Here is a 13,615-nt window from a genome sequence, read left to right on the forward strand (position 1 = left end):
AGATACAATTCTCTACAATATAGCTGCTAGATTAAATGGTTAACATAGAGATTAATGTGTATTGAAAACTCAAGCACATTCAGGCATAGGATATTACTTAGTATGCTACAGATGTGGTGTTTCTAATTAGATGCACTGTTCCAACAGGGCTTAGTCAGTAAAGGTTCATGAAAAGTTAGGGCTAGGGATATATCTCAGTGGGTAACACACTTGCAGTACAAGCATGAGGACCTGAATTCAGGCCCCCAGCACCTACATAAATGCTGGGAGGGCATGGTGGCATACTTTATAATCCTAACATTCAGGTGGCATGGACAGAGGATTCCTGGGCCAAACTGGTTGGCTAGACTAGCCAAATCAGTGAGCGCTGGGTCCAGCGAGAGACCCTGCCTCAATACATAAGGTGAAGAGCAATCAAGGAAGATAGCCAGCATCAGCTTCTGGCCTACACACACACACACACACACACACACACACACACACAAATGCATACTCACCCACATACACGCAAACGTGTATTCATGAATACCACACATGCATATACCTGCTGAAAAGGCATAATTAGATCATAGCTTATACCGTGTCATTTAATCAGAATGCTTCCACTATGTGTTAGTACTCAGTACAAAAAATTAGATGAGGGGCCTGGAGAGATGGCTCAGCGGTTAAGAGCACTGTCTTCTCTTGCAGAGGACTCAGGTTCGATTCCCAGCACCCACATGGTGGGTACAAACCGTCCTTAACTCCAGGTCCAGGGGAATCTGAAATCCTCTTCTGATCTCCATGGCATTGCATGACACGGGTGCACTCAAATACATGCAGACAATACACTCATACACATAAAACAAAATTAATAAATAAAATATTTTTTAAAATAGACGAGGGGGCTGGAGAGATGGCTCAGTGGTTAAGAACACTGGTTGCTCTTGCAGAGGACCCAGATTCAGTCTCCAACATCCACTCAGTGGCTAACAACCATCTTTACCTCCAGTTTCAGAGGATTTGATGCCCTCATCTGATCCCCATGGGTACTGTATGACACGGGTGTACTAACATGCATGCAGCCAATACACTCACACACATAAAATAAAACTAATGAAAATAAAAATATTTTTTAAAATCAGATGAGGATCTATTGGCAACTGATAGATGCTGAGAGAGGGAGAGTCCATTTTCCTAACTGGTGTCATGCTTGGTAGGTTGACCAGACTCCAAGACGTAGACTCATGCCCAAGAGCACTAGGGAAACACAGATCAGACTCTATAGGCCTTGAATATATGAAGTCGGTGGGGGTAGTAAGGTGGGGGTGAAGAGGAGGGAGGGGCAGTTTCTTAATTCATGATTAATGTAGGAGAGCTCAGCCCACTGCTGGCAGTGTCATTTCTGGGAAGGGGGGTCTGAGCTATATAAGACAGCCCACTATCAGCAGTGTCATCCCTGGGAAGGGGGGTAGGTCTGGGCTGTATTAAAGATGGCTGAATGTGAGCCTGAGAGAAAGCCAGTAAGCACTGCTTCTCCATAGTCTGTGCCTCAGTTTCTGCCTCCAGATTCCTGCTGAGTTCCTGCACTGACTTCCCTCATGGATGGATGATGCACTGTGGTTGAGACATATAATCTGAATACACCCTTTCCTCCCACAAGTTGGTTTTGGTAAAGGCATTTATTCCAGCAAGAGGCATGAAACTACGACAGCAAGACTACAGCCAAGAGTTCTGAAGGGAGAGTGCCTGCACTGTGGAACTCCTGTTTTCCCTTTCAAGCTTCCTGATCAGGTAAGTTAATGCCATCACAAAAAAGTGAGTATGCAAAGAAGCTAGATGTGTTCTGGTCATGGACGATTTTTACCATGGGAGAAAATATCTGCAACGGAAGAATTCCCAAGATAATCTGATCAAATAAGTTCAGTTCAGCCCAGCTTTTTTGAAATAATTCTGAGATTCCTTAAATGACATTTTGATGTTGTCAGGCCACTGAGTCAATGGGTTAGAGGCAGCCCATTCTTTTTAACTGCCACATATGGCAAAGTGCATCTGGTCACATTCTCCATCAGAGGGCTAGTTCCTCTCCAAGATCCCTGGGTGAAACCCCTGGATCTCTCTGACTATAAAAGCCCCCTATATTCACAGTTATAGTAAACAAAATTCCTGGCCACAGAAACATGTTTTATTGCCACAAGCTTAGCATTTCTGACAATTGTCTCCATCCCCTTCTAGATGGTGGCATGCTAAGTGAAGGTGCTTTTCTTTCAGAGAAAGGGGGAAAGGGGAGAGTTGTGTGCAAACAGTTCCAAGTGTGGAAGATGTTTGTGCATCGCAGTTTTTACCACAATAACCTGACATAACCAAGGTAATTGACTTTTTAGTTAGATTGGTGTCATCCATGTAGAACAGGGTTCTGCATCCAGGAATATGTTTTGCGCCCACAACCTGCAGAGTTCTACTAATAGAATGTATCCTGGCATACTTACTATAATGATTATGCTTTCTTGGTTACCTGAAGAAGTTTTACTTCCAGGTACAGGCAAAGGCATGGAAATATGGAGTGTGGAGACATCTTAAATTTGTCAAACAGCTGGAGCATCACTATTGCCCCAGAAACCTGATGTCATTAGGGCAACTGTGATTTTTCTTTTAATGGAGACAAAGGTAATCTCTTTGATGAGTACAGTTCTGCCACTAAGATTATGCTAGGTGAGGGAGAGTTGGTCATCTTTAAGGGAGTGACACTAGATAGGCTGATCAGGCTCCAGGAAACAAATGCATATCGCATATCGAGGGGCATTTAGGTAAACAAACTTGAATCCATAGGCCTTAACAGATATGACAGGATGCTTGAAATCCTGTGGTCGGGCTACGGGGGCGGGGTGCAGATAGGGGAGAGGTCTAAATATGATTAAGATCTATTGTATGAAATACACAAAAATTCAGTAAAAATATACATTTAACAACAACAAAATTTATGTGTTTTCATTCTGCCAATGGCCTGCATTCCGACCCACTTACTTTAATGAGTATGCTTTGTCATGTGGTATCTAGGGTGAATGGTGGTTTGTTTTCAGAAATAAGAAAAGGCTTGGAAGGGAGAGCTACACAAAGGCATTTCCTGTTTGAAGAAGACCTAGCAAATCATCCTGGTTGCCATAGAAACCTGAAGTGTTTGTGGCAGTCATGAGGGCGTTTTGACCCAGACCAGAATGTTCTGCTTAGAAGAGCAGAATCTCGCCTTTTAGTGTGGATACCACAAGGTGGGGGCTGAACCTCCCTGTGGGGGAGCGAGACACAGAGAGACGGGGACAGACAGAGCGACAGAGACAGAGACACAGAAAACACAGAGAGATACAAAGAGAGAGACAGAGATGGGGGAGAAAGTGGGGAGGAGGGAGGGAGGGAGGGGAGAGAGAGAGAGAGAGAGAGAGAGAGAGAGACTAGATCCCAGATCCCAGATCCTCCCAGATCCCAGATCCTCCCAGATCCCAAACACCATCTCTTATCACGCAACTGCACTTATTCCAGTTTCAGGACTTGACATCAGAATGTCTCAAGCGTGATAGAAATGTTGGATCGTGGCCCCAAGGAAATGTGCTGTCCTGGATTCACTTTCCATGTTGAGGTGAGGCTTTTGTGGAAGATCCGCAGGGAAGGTCTCTTTGAGCCCAGCTTCCCGCCTATAAAATGAGGGGCCACCCACAAGATCGCTGGTATTCTGTGATAACACCTGCTTAAATAGTAGTCAGTGATTCCAGTATATATCTCAGATGTATGTTGAAGTACACAATTGGCTGAAAGGCCTTTCTAGAAATTTGAAGTTTCAATTTTTTATTCTTCTATGATGTCATCTTTTTACTGGTATTGTACTGATTTTTAAGAAGCTAGAAATTTATCAAATATTAGCTAAAGTTCTTAAAATGTCAGGTACAAAATTCAGTAGTATCAAAAATAATACAACATACTTTGTTATATTAAAATTATACCCAGGTATGTTTTCCAAAGTAAACCGCTGGAACTCAATATATGATAATTATTTTCCAGAATATGGCCTTTTTCTTTGGTCTTTTTGAGACATGGTCTCCCTGTAGTTTCAGCTGGCCTGGAACTCACTATGTAGACCAGGCTGACCTTGAACTCACAGAAATCCTCTTGCCTCTGCCTCCGGAATGCTAGGATTAAAGGTGTGAGCCACCATGCCCAGCTAGGACGTGACATTTTTGCTTGTGTACCTAGTCTCACTATGTGTCCTAAAAGCCTTCCCTAGACAAGTGTAGTATATCCATTAGTATATTATTTCCCAGAATCATGGAGGATTTTTTTTCTTTTTTTTTTTTTGGATTTTGGCTTTTTTATTTGGATTATGTCACTCACCATCTTTTTACCATGTAGTTGCATATATCAATGGTTCTTATTTACTTATTTTGAACCAAAGACCTTCAACTTGTTTGGGAAACAGTCTCCTGTTGAGCTACATTACTAAGTCTGTTCATTTTCCCACCGCTCTCCTTGAGACAGGATCTTACTTTGTACACTGTGCTAGCCCGGGACAAATAGAATCCCCTGATTCACCTTACCAATTGCTGGTTTTACATGCTTGTGACACCATATTTGCTTCTGGTTCATTCTTTTATTATTGAATAACATTCAGGGTATACCACAATTTGTTTTTGGATCTTTGGATTGTTTCCAATTGTTAGTAAAGCTGCTATGAGCATCTATAGATAATAAGTCTTTTCATGTAGATATGCATTTCCTCCATCCTAGTTTCTTTTTCTCTGCTATGACAAAATACTTTAACAAATGCAATTTAGGGAAGAACGGGTTTCTTTGAGTCATAATTCCAGGTTACAGTTCACCATTTCAGGAAAGTCAAGGCAGGAGGAATTTGAAACAGCTAGTCACAACCACAGTCAAGGAGAGAGAATTAATACATGCATGTTTGTGCTCAGCTCACTTTCCCATTTTTATACAGTCCAGGACCCAATTCCAGGGAATGGTCACATCTGCTTTTAGGCTGGACCTTCTCATATCTATCAAGATAATTAGGACAATCCCTCACAGGATGTCCACAGGCTAACCTAAGCAATCACTCATTGACTCTCTTTCCAGGTGAATCCAGATTGTGTCAAGTTGACAATAAAGTTAAACAGCACACTCCCCAGATTAAATGTAGTATTTAAAATATGATGGCTAGATAATACCAGTTTTCACTGCCACCAGTACTATGCAAGGCTTATCTTCTACAGTTTTGGTTAATCTTTTTTTTTTAATTTTGGCCATCCTATGGGACTGTACTAGCCTTATTTTAGTTTTCATACTTTTCACTAATGATTAAAGATGTTGACTATTTTTTCATGTATTTAGCTCACATTTGCTTATTTTTGGTGTAATATCTATTCAATTATTTACCCCATTCCTGTTGTGAAGTTTCTATTTTCTTATTGATTTTTCTGAGTTTCTGTGTATTGGACACAAATTACGTGATGTATCATTTTAAAATATTTCTTCTAGTTCTAGTTTCTTGTCATTTTATCAACCTTGCATTGGGAACAACTGAAGCTTATCAACACTGAGGAATTCCACTGTTGCAGTTTTCATTTGCAGATTGTGGCTTAGGTGTCACATCTATGGAAGCTTTGCCTAATTCCAGTCCCAAGGATTTTCTTCTGTGCTTTCTGCTAGAAGATGTATAAGTTTAGTGTTTATATTTACACACTGGATCAAATTTGAGTTGAATTTTTATGATACAATAAAGTAGTCATACTTTATATTTGTGTGTATGGATATTAACTTGCCCATGAACAATTTGTTATATATTGTCTTTCTTCTACTGAACTGCTTTTATGTTTGTCAAACATCAGTTATCCAAGGAGGAAGGCAAGGTGGTACATGCCCATCATCTCAAAACTTTGGAAAATATGGCAAGAAGATCATAAATTTGGAACAATCTTGTCTATACAGGAAATTTGAGACCAGTTATTTCTGCAAAGGAAAATTGTGTTTCAAAGAAAATCAGTTGTTCATATATATTTAGTGTATTCTGGATTCTTTATTTTGTTCCTTTAATATAACATATTTGGCCATTTATTTGGTTCTTTGAACTTGCCTTGAACTCGCTACATAATTGATGATGATCTTGAACTCCTGATTCTCCTGCCTCCACCTGTCCAGTGCAAGGATTATGAGTGTGTGCCGCCATGCCTGGATAATTGCCTTGGTGACAATAACATACTCTCTTGACTACTGTAGGCCCATAATGAATTTTTGCATCAGGAAGTCTTGGTAGCTAACTTTGCTGTTATTCTGAGTTTTATTTTGTAGTCTTGGTCCTCTTTATTTTCCTATGAATGTTTAAATAGGCTTACTAATTTCTTTTAAAAACTGGAAGGACTTTGGAGGGATCACAGTGAATCTATACATCAAAATTAAAGGTATAAAAACCATAACAGTAGTGTCTTCTGACACGTGAAGTACGGTATCTTCTATTTATTCTTTCAGCAAATGTTTTCTGGTATAGACATTGCATATGTATGTCTTTCATTACTCATAAATATTTCATGATTTGATATTGTAGTACATGACTTATTTTTAAAAGAAACTGCAATTATTATATTTTCAAAGAACTATCTACAACCAAATGTTTAATAATGCTTGTAAAAAATTTAACTGGGTGGAATTAGAATGAAAAAGGTGTTTGGTATTTTCATGTTTTACCCATGTTTCCGTTTAAGCTTTAAGAAGTCATTGGTAGTATATTGAAACTTGGAGGAGAAAAATCCCAAAGACAATTCTACAAGTCATCTTCAGAAAAGTCACACTAAAAGTACAGAGATTAGTACCTTCTATGTGCTTAAAAATGAATGTGTTAAAATGTGTGATTTTAGTTCTTTATACCCAATAACTATACCCTAATAAATGCTTGGAATCTTTTTGGTAAGGGGTAGGGGATAAAGCATGTATGGAGGTGGGTATGTTCCTGAGGCTTCTAGGAATGTTTATTGTCCACAACATCATTCATATTTCAGATCCTAGCATAGAATAGCAAAAGCATTGTTTTGGTAGTTGTTTTTTTTTCCAGCATTGCTTAACCAGCATGGTTACCATAGTGACTAATGACTTCTCTGGGAGTTGGTGCAGAGTGAGCAGTCATTTATGATATTTATTTGAATCGCCTTCAAAAATTATAGATCTTTTACTACTTCTTGAAGTATTAGTTGATATTTAAGTATAGAGCTTTCTTGCTTCCTATATTATTTATGTACTGATTTATGTCAGTATAGCTAGAAAGTTCCATTTTCTTAAAATATTGGCATCTGTTATTATCATTACGTATTTTGGTGTTCAATATGTCACAGAAGAGACCAATGGAAGCCCCTGAAAGTGGCCTCATTGTCAATTTGAGGCATTCCTAGAATTCCTTGAGCATATATTAATACTTTGCTCTGTGAGGCTGGCCATCTGCCCTTTACAAAAAGGAAATAATGATGCCCACCTCAAAGCATCACACTGAGGACTTCAAAAGTCAGAAAATAAAAGTCCAAAGTAGGGGCTGGAGAGATGGCTCAGCTATAAAAATCACTGGCTGCTCTTGCAGAGGATCCAGGCTTGGCTCCTGGCATCCACATGGCAGCTCACAACCATCAGTAACTCCAGTTTCAGGGGATCTATTGCCCTCTCTGGCCTCTATGCACATTGCATGCATACGTGTACTCACATGCAAGCAAAATACTCAAATATATAAAAATAAATTTAAAAATTTTTAAATTTATTTTTATTTTTATGTGTATGCATGTATTGCCTGCATGTAGGTAAGTGCACCTGTGTCGTGCAATGCCTGCAGAGGACAGAAGAGGCCATTGGATCCCCTGGAACAGGAGTTACAGACAACTGTTACCTGTCATGTGGGTGTTGGGATTCAAATCCGGGTAAAAATAAATTTTTAAAAATCTAAACTATGTGGTATCCAGTATGCCTTCAGAAAATGTGAGTTCCTTATCCCTATGATACCTTCTTCATTCTGTTAATGTAATGCTTCTGACACTAATATTGTGGCATGTCTATACAGAGACTACTAGGAAAAGTCACAACAAACAGGGATAAACATACATTTCCATTATGTGTGAGCTTCAGTAACACTGCTGTGGGGAGAGGTATGAGATGAACTAAGGAAGAGAAAAAGTGTCATTGTAAAACTTCCAGTTATGGAATATGGACTGGTAGGACGTCACTAGTCTGTAGCTTGCATTTCTGATGTTTTCTCATCCTGTTTTCCCTTCTATTCCATGCTCTTTCTTTCCCCTTACTATGCCTTCTAGTGTAACATTTGCACTCTGAAAACAGGAGCTTAGGGGCTTGAGAGATGGCTCAGTAATTAAGAGCACTGTCTTCTTTTGCAGAGGACCCAGGTTCTATTCCCAGCATCCACGTGGTGGCAAACAGCCATCCCTAACTCCAGTTCCAGGGGATTGGATGTCTTCTTTTGACAGTCACAGGCATTTCATGACACAGGTGCACTTACATACATGCAGGCAATACACTCATACACATAATAATAATAACAATAATAATAAAATAATAAAATAATAATAATAATAAATAATGATAAAAAAACAAGAGCTTGTAGAAGAGAATCAGGAGAGAATCAGGTATGGTGTGGAATCTTCTGGATAAGTGTGCTAGTAAGTTTTTTGTCAACTTGACACAAACTAAAGTCACCTAGGAAAAGAGACTCTCAAGTGAGGAATTTTCTCTATCGGATTGGCCTGTCGCCATATCTGTGAGGTATTTTCTTTATTTCTTGTTAATATAAGATGGCCAAACCCACTCTGGGCAGTGTCTATCCTGAACAAGTGGATCTGGGCTGTATAAGAAAGATAGCTGAGGAAGCCAGGGTGAAGCAAGCCACTAAGCAGTACTCTTCCAGGGTCTGTGTTTCAGTTTCTGCCTCTTGGTTCCTGACTTGAGTTCCTGAACTTACTTCCCCAAGTGATAGATTGTGACCTGGGAGCTGTAAGAGGAAGTAAACCCTTTCCTCCCCAAGTTGTTCTTGTTCAGTGTTGTATTCTTATTAAAAATATTAAATTATTTCTTTTAGAATAGTCTTTTAAATTTTTTTATTATCTTTATTTTTATGTGTATGAGTGTGTTGCCTGCATGTCTGTAAGTACATCCATGTTCTGCAATGCCTGTGGAGATCAGAAGAGGGCATCAGATCCCTTGGAACTGGAGTTATGGATGGTTGTTCGCCACCATGAGGGGACTGGAATTGATCCCAGGTCCTCTGCAAAAGCAGCCAGTGCTCTTAACACCTGATCCATTTATCCAGCTCCCTAGGCAGTGTTTTATCACAGCAACAGAAAGCAAACTAGGACCAAAGGTTCTTGGCACAAGAATGAACAGATTATGGGACACTATAGGCAAATCAGTTGCCCTCTGCAACCCTTCTCTATTCAAAAGAACAGAAACACTACATCTTTAAAATCATGTGGAATATTGTGCAATTAAATGTGATCCCATATGGGAAGGTACCCTGTGGTCTCAGGAGGAGAGAAAGTACTTTGGATTGATTACATTAATAGATGCTTCAGATGTCGTAGAACCCTGCATGATAGACATTACATTAGTGATACTCAAATATAGCACGTGCCTCCATTCCCGCCTTTTTCTAGTAGCGTGAATAAAGTTCCTTTGTCATCATCATTTATACTGAGAGTCTTCAACACATGTACTTCACATATATTGAGGACGACATCCATCTTGCTATTCTTGCTTCAACCATCACACAGAATTTGGGAATCTTTAAGGGAAAAGGAAATTTATTCTATTTAATCACATTTCTTATCTGTTATACTTTCTTCCTCTTAAATGATGCTGAAGTCCCTCTTCTACCAATTTTCTTCTGTTTTATGAAATTCCTTTAAGCCCTTTTCAAGAGTATGTGTCATGTTGATACATTCTTATGTTTTGTCTTTGGATAATATATTTTTATTCTCTTTAAATCCTACACGATAATTTATGTGGATATACAAATTCAATGTAAAAATATTATCTCCGTGAGATTAAGGCAAACCTGGTCTACATATTGAGTTTCAGGCTACCTGGGGCTAAGCAGGACCCTAACCCCCCCACAAAAGAAAGAAAAAAAATCAGTGTTGACAGTTACTTTAACAGTTGGAAAAATATTATTTCACTTCCTCCTGGACTACATGATTTATGGTTAAAACATTTTTATTGTACCATCATTCTCCTATCAGAAATATATTTTTCTCTCATCCTGATTTCAGTATTTTTTCCTTCTTTCTACTTTAACCTTAACTGTTCTTTCCATCCATGTTCTATTATTTTACATGGTCATCAATTTTATGGTTATTTGAATTGAATGCTTAGTACATTTCAATTGTATTATATATGTATTTAATGCATAAAATATTTGAGCTGCTCTAGCTTTAGTTCCTAAGATGTTTTTCATCATCATTCTTATCAAATTTATATTTTGTGTTTGCCTTTGTGTCCAAGATTTAAGAACCTCATGTGACATCATGAATGTTCCATGTTCATCTGGAAAAGAAGTATGTGAACTTATATGAGGGCTCAGAATTTCAGATGGCTGACTATAAGAACTTGAGGTTAGATTGTGCAGGCCTTTTTGGTGCATATTTTAAGTCTTCAAGCTAATATTTTAATGCCTTTGTATTATATTTTTTTCTTGAAAAACAATACTTTTATATTCTATTGCAATAGGTGATATGAAAATCTCTCTTTAAATTGATAAGTGATATCCATTTATGTTTTAACATTTATTTAATGTGTGTGTGCATGTGTGCATATGTGTATGCAGGTGCCACAGTACACATGTGGAGGTGAGAAGACAACTTGCTCGAGTGGGTTCTCTCCTTCTACAATGTTGGTCCCAGGGATTCAACTCAGGTCGTCAGGTGCAGTGTCAAGTGCCTATCTTTACCCAGTGAGTCATTTGAGTAGGCGCCCCCATTTATATTTTAATATGATCAACATATTTGGTCATTTGGTCTCAGTTTTTTCCTAGTGTTTATAAACACATAATTAATATATACATTTGCACTATATCATGTATTTTGTTTATCTTTCAGTGCTGGAAATGGAACTAAGATTTTACCATGTTTTATCATTGAGCCTGTCCCCAAGCCATAGGTCACTTGTTTGATTTTCTGTCTTTTACTATGTAATATAGAGTGTAGTATTGCTCTTTGTAGGATTATTATCTTAAATAGTTTTTGTGCAGTGGCAGAAATCAAACCCAACGTCTCCCAAATGCTCAAGTGCTCACCACTAATCTTTTTAAAACACATTTATTTATTATGTGTGGAAGAGTGTGCACATGGCACAGCATTTGTATGGTGGTCAGAGGACAATTTGCAGGAGTCAGTTCTATGCTTCCACCATGTGTGGGGGCAGGGGATTGAACCCAGGTCATCATGCTTAGCAAGAAAGTACCTTTATCTGCTTAGTCATTTGCCAGCCCCAATATTAAGTTCTTAACAAACTTATTTACTCTTCTGAATAGGGAAAATATGAGTAGTTAATACAGAGTTGCCCAATGGCAAAAATGGGTAGTTCATGTAAAAAGACTATACATATATAATACGCGTTCAAAAATTCAAAAATATGTCAAATAATAATCATTAAATTGCAAATTTATATACTTGACTACCATACCAAATTAGACAGGTAACTGCTTAAAAATGTAATTTCAAGCTAGATATTGTGGCACACACCCATAATCTTAGCACTTAATGCAGAGGCAGCAGAACTGTTGCGAGTTTGAAGCCAGGCTGGTCTAATAGTGAGTTCCCCAGCAACCAGGGCTACATAGCAAGACCTCACCTCAAAAATAAAACAAAAACTGTGATTTCAAATTCCCAAAATCATACATGTAATGAACATATTCCATATATATCACATAGATTTACCCCATATTTCTACTTAGCTATATAGGACTCTATATTATTGTGTAACTCTTTGTCAGGTTTGACAAAGGCCACCTGTTTTTTAAAATTTTTATTTATTATTATTTTTTATGTGTATGCGTGTATTGCCTGCATGTAGGTAAGTGCACCCGTGTCATACAATGCCCGTGGAGGTAAGAAGAGGGTGTCAGATTCCCTGGGACTGGAGTTACAGACAGTTGTTAGCTGCCATGTGGGGTCTGGGATTCGAACCCGGGTCTTCTGCAAGAACAGTGTTCTTAACCGCTGAGCCATCTCTTCAGCCCAGACAAAGCCCACCTGTTAAATGGCTACATGAATACTTAACTCATGGAGCTGTTGCATGAGGAGAAAATAATCAAAATATGAAACTTTGAACTGTACCTGACACATAATATTTTACCAGCTATACGTACTGGACTCCACAAAAGACAGGACTTTAGGATGAACACCCCCAGCATATTAATTAGCTTTGAAATATGAAGGAATTGAATGCTCACATATTTATATGATAGAAAGCTCTGCTATCTTTTTGTGGGACACATTAACTGGTATGGAGGGAAAAAAGAAAATCTTCCCCCTCACTCCAATGTACTTGATGTCCTTTCTCACTATTTTCTTTTGCTCTCTATTTTAACCATGGAGTAACAACATGTAAAGGTGTGTCTACTATGTGACACATTGAAATCAGGAGGCCCAGGTCCCCAGGACCATGTGCTAACATCAGCCCTAACATAGGAAAAGAATTTACATCCTAATGGTTAAGGGGCTGAGCCATGGAGTCAAATAAAGTGAGTAAAAAAGTGACCATCTGATTACCACATACATAAAAAACAAGCACTGGTTCTTCACATACGTAAAATGTGTATATAATACTTCTATACCTAAACAGGCCTTCACAGACAAAAAAAAATGGAGAAAAAGCATGAAATGATACATTTTTCAAAATTAATGACTAGTTGAATTATTGTTTGCATTTGGATTTTGCTGTTTTCTGTAGGTTCTGAATTCGTACAGATCATACACAAATCAGAATTAAAACTTATGGGAAATGATTGTTTTGAAATATTTTAGATATATAACAGTCATATAATAAATTTCATCCACATACACACATATATAAAGCACTACATATGCAATTAAAACTCATAGTGAGTCTTCTTTCATTGCATTAGCTCCTGCTTCCGCAGAAGAAATGCTACTGCAGAATCTGAGGTTTTCATTTTTAAAACATTTCTTTGTAGTTCTATTATATATGGATATATGTAAGTGAAATTTGAAACTCTTTGATGGCATATTTTATCTATATATACCTGACTACCTCATGGAAAAAGAATGAAAGAATCACAAGGAAAAAAATATGCATGCGCACATCTCAGCGCTGTGACTGGCCGCATACGCCGCCCTGTTGTGCATAAGCTCAGACTTACTCGGCTGCCTCTTTACATCTTACAGATGTTCCTACTTTATCTGTTCTATGGAGCACTAGCAGAATCTGCATATCTACTTTCTAAATAATTTATTCACTCATTAACTAATTTTTGGTTTTATTTACTTGATAAATAATAATTACGTCGGGACTGGAGAGACGGCCCAGCGTTAAGAGCACTGGCTGCTTTTGAAGAGGTCCCGGGCTGGATTCTCAGCATCCATATGGTGGCTAA

General features: G+C 38.4%; 1 long non-coding RNA gene across 1 annotated transcript; it reads left to right on the plus strand.

The window, feature by feature from the left end:
- Positions 1-1,536: 1,536 nt before the first annotated feature.
- LOC108490803 lies at positions 1,537-5,867 on the plus strand. The gene is made up of 3 exons (XR_003849399.1): positions 1,537-1,773; positions 3,514-3,610; positions 5,500-5,867. It is a non-coding gene; the product is annotated as an uncharacterized LOC108490803 (long non-coding RNA).
- Positions 5,868-13,615: the final 7,748 nt, after the last annotated feature.

Source organism: Nannospalax galili, unplaced genomic scaffold (assembly GCF_000622305.1).
Source record: "Nannospalax galili isolate Female #2095 unplaced genomic scaffold, S.galili_v1.0 scaffold671, whole genome shotgun sequence".
NCBI lineage: Eukaryota > Metazoa > Chordata > Mammalia > Rodentia > Spalacidae > Nannospalax > Nannospalax galili.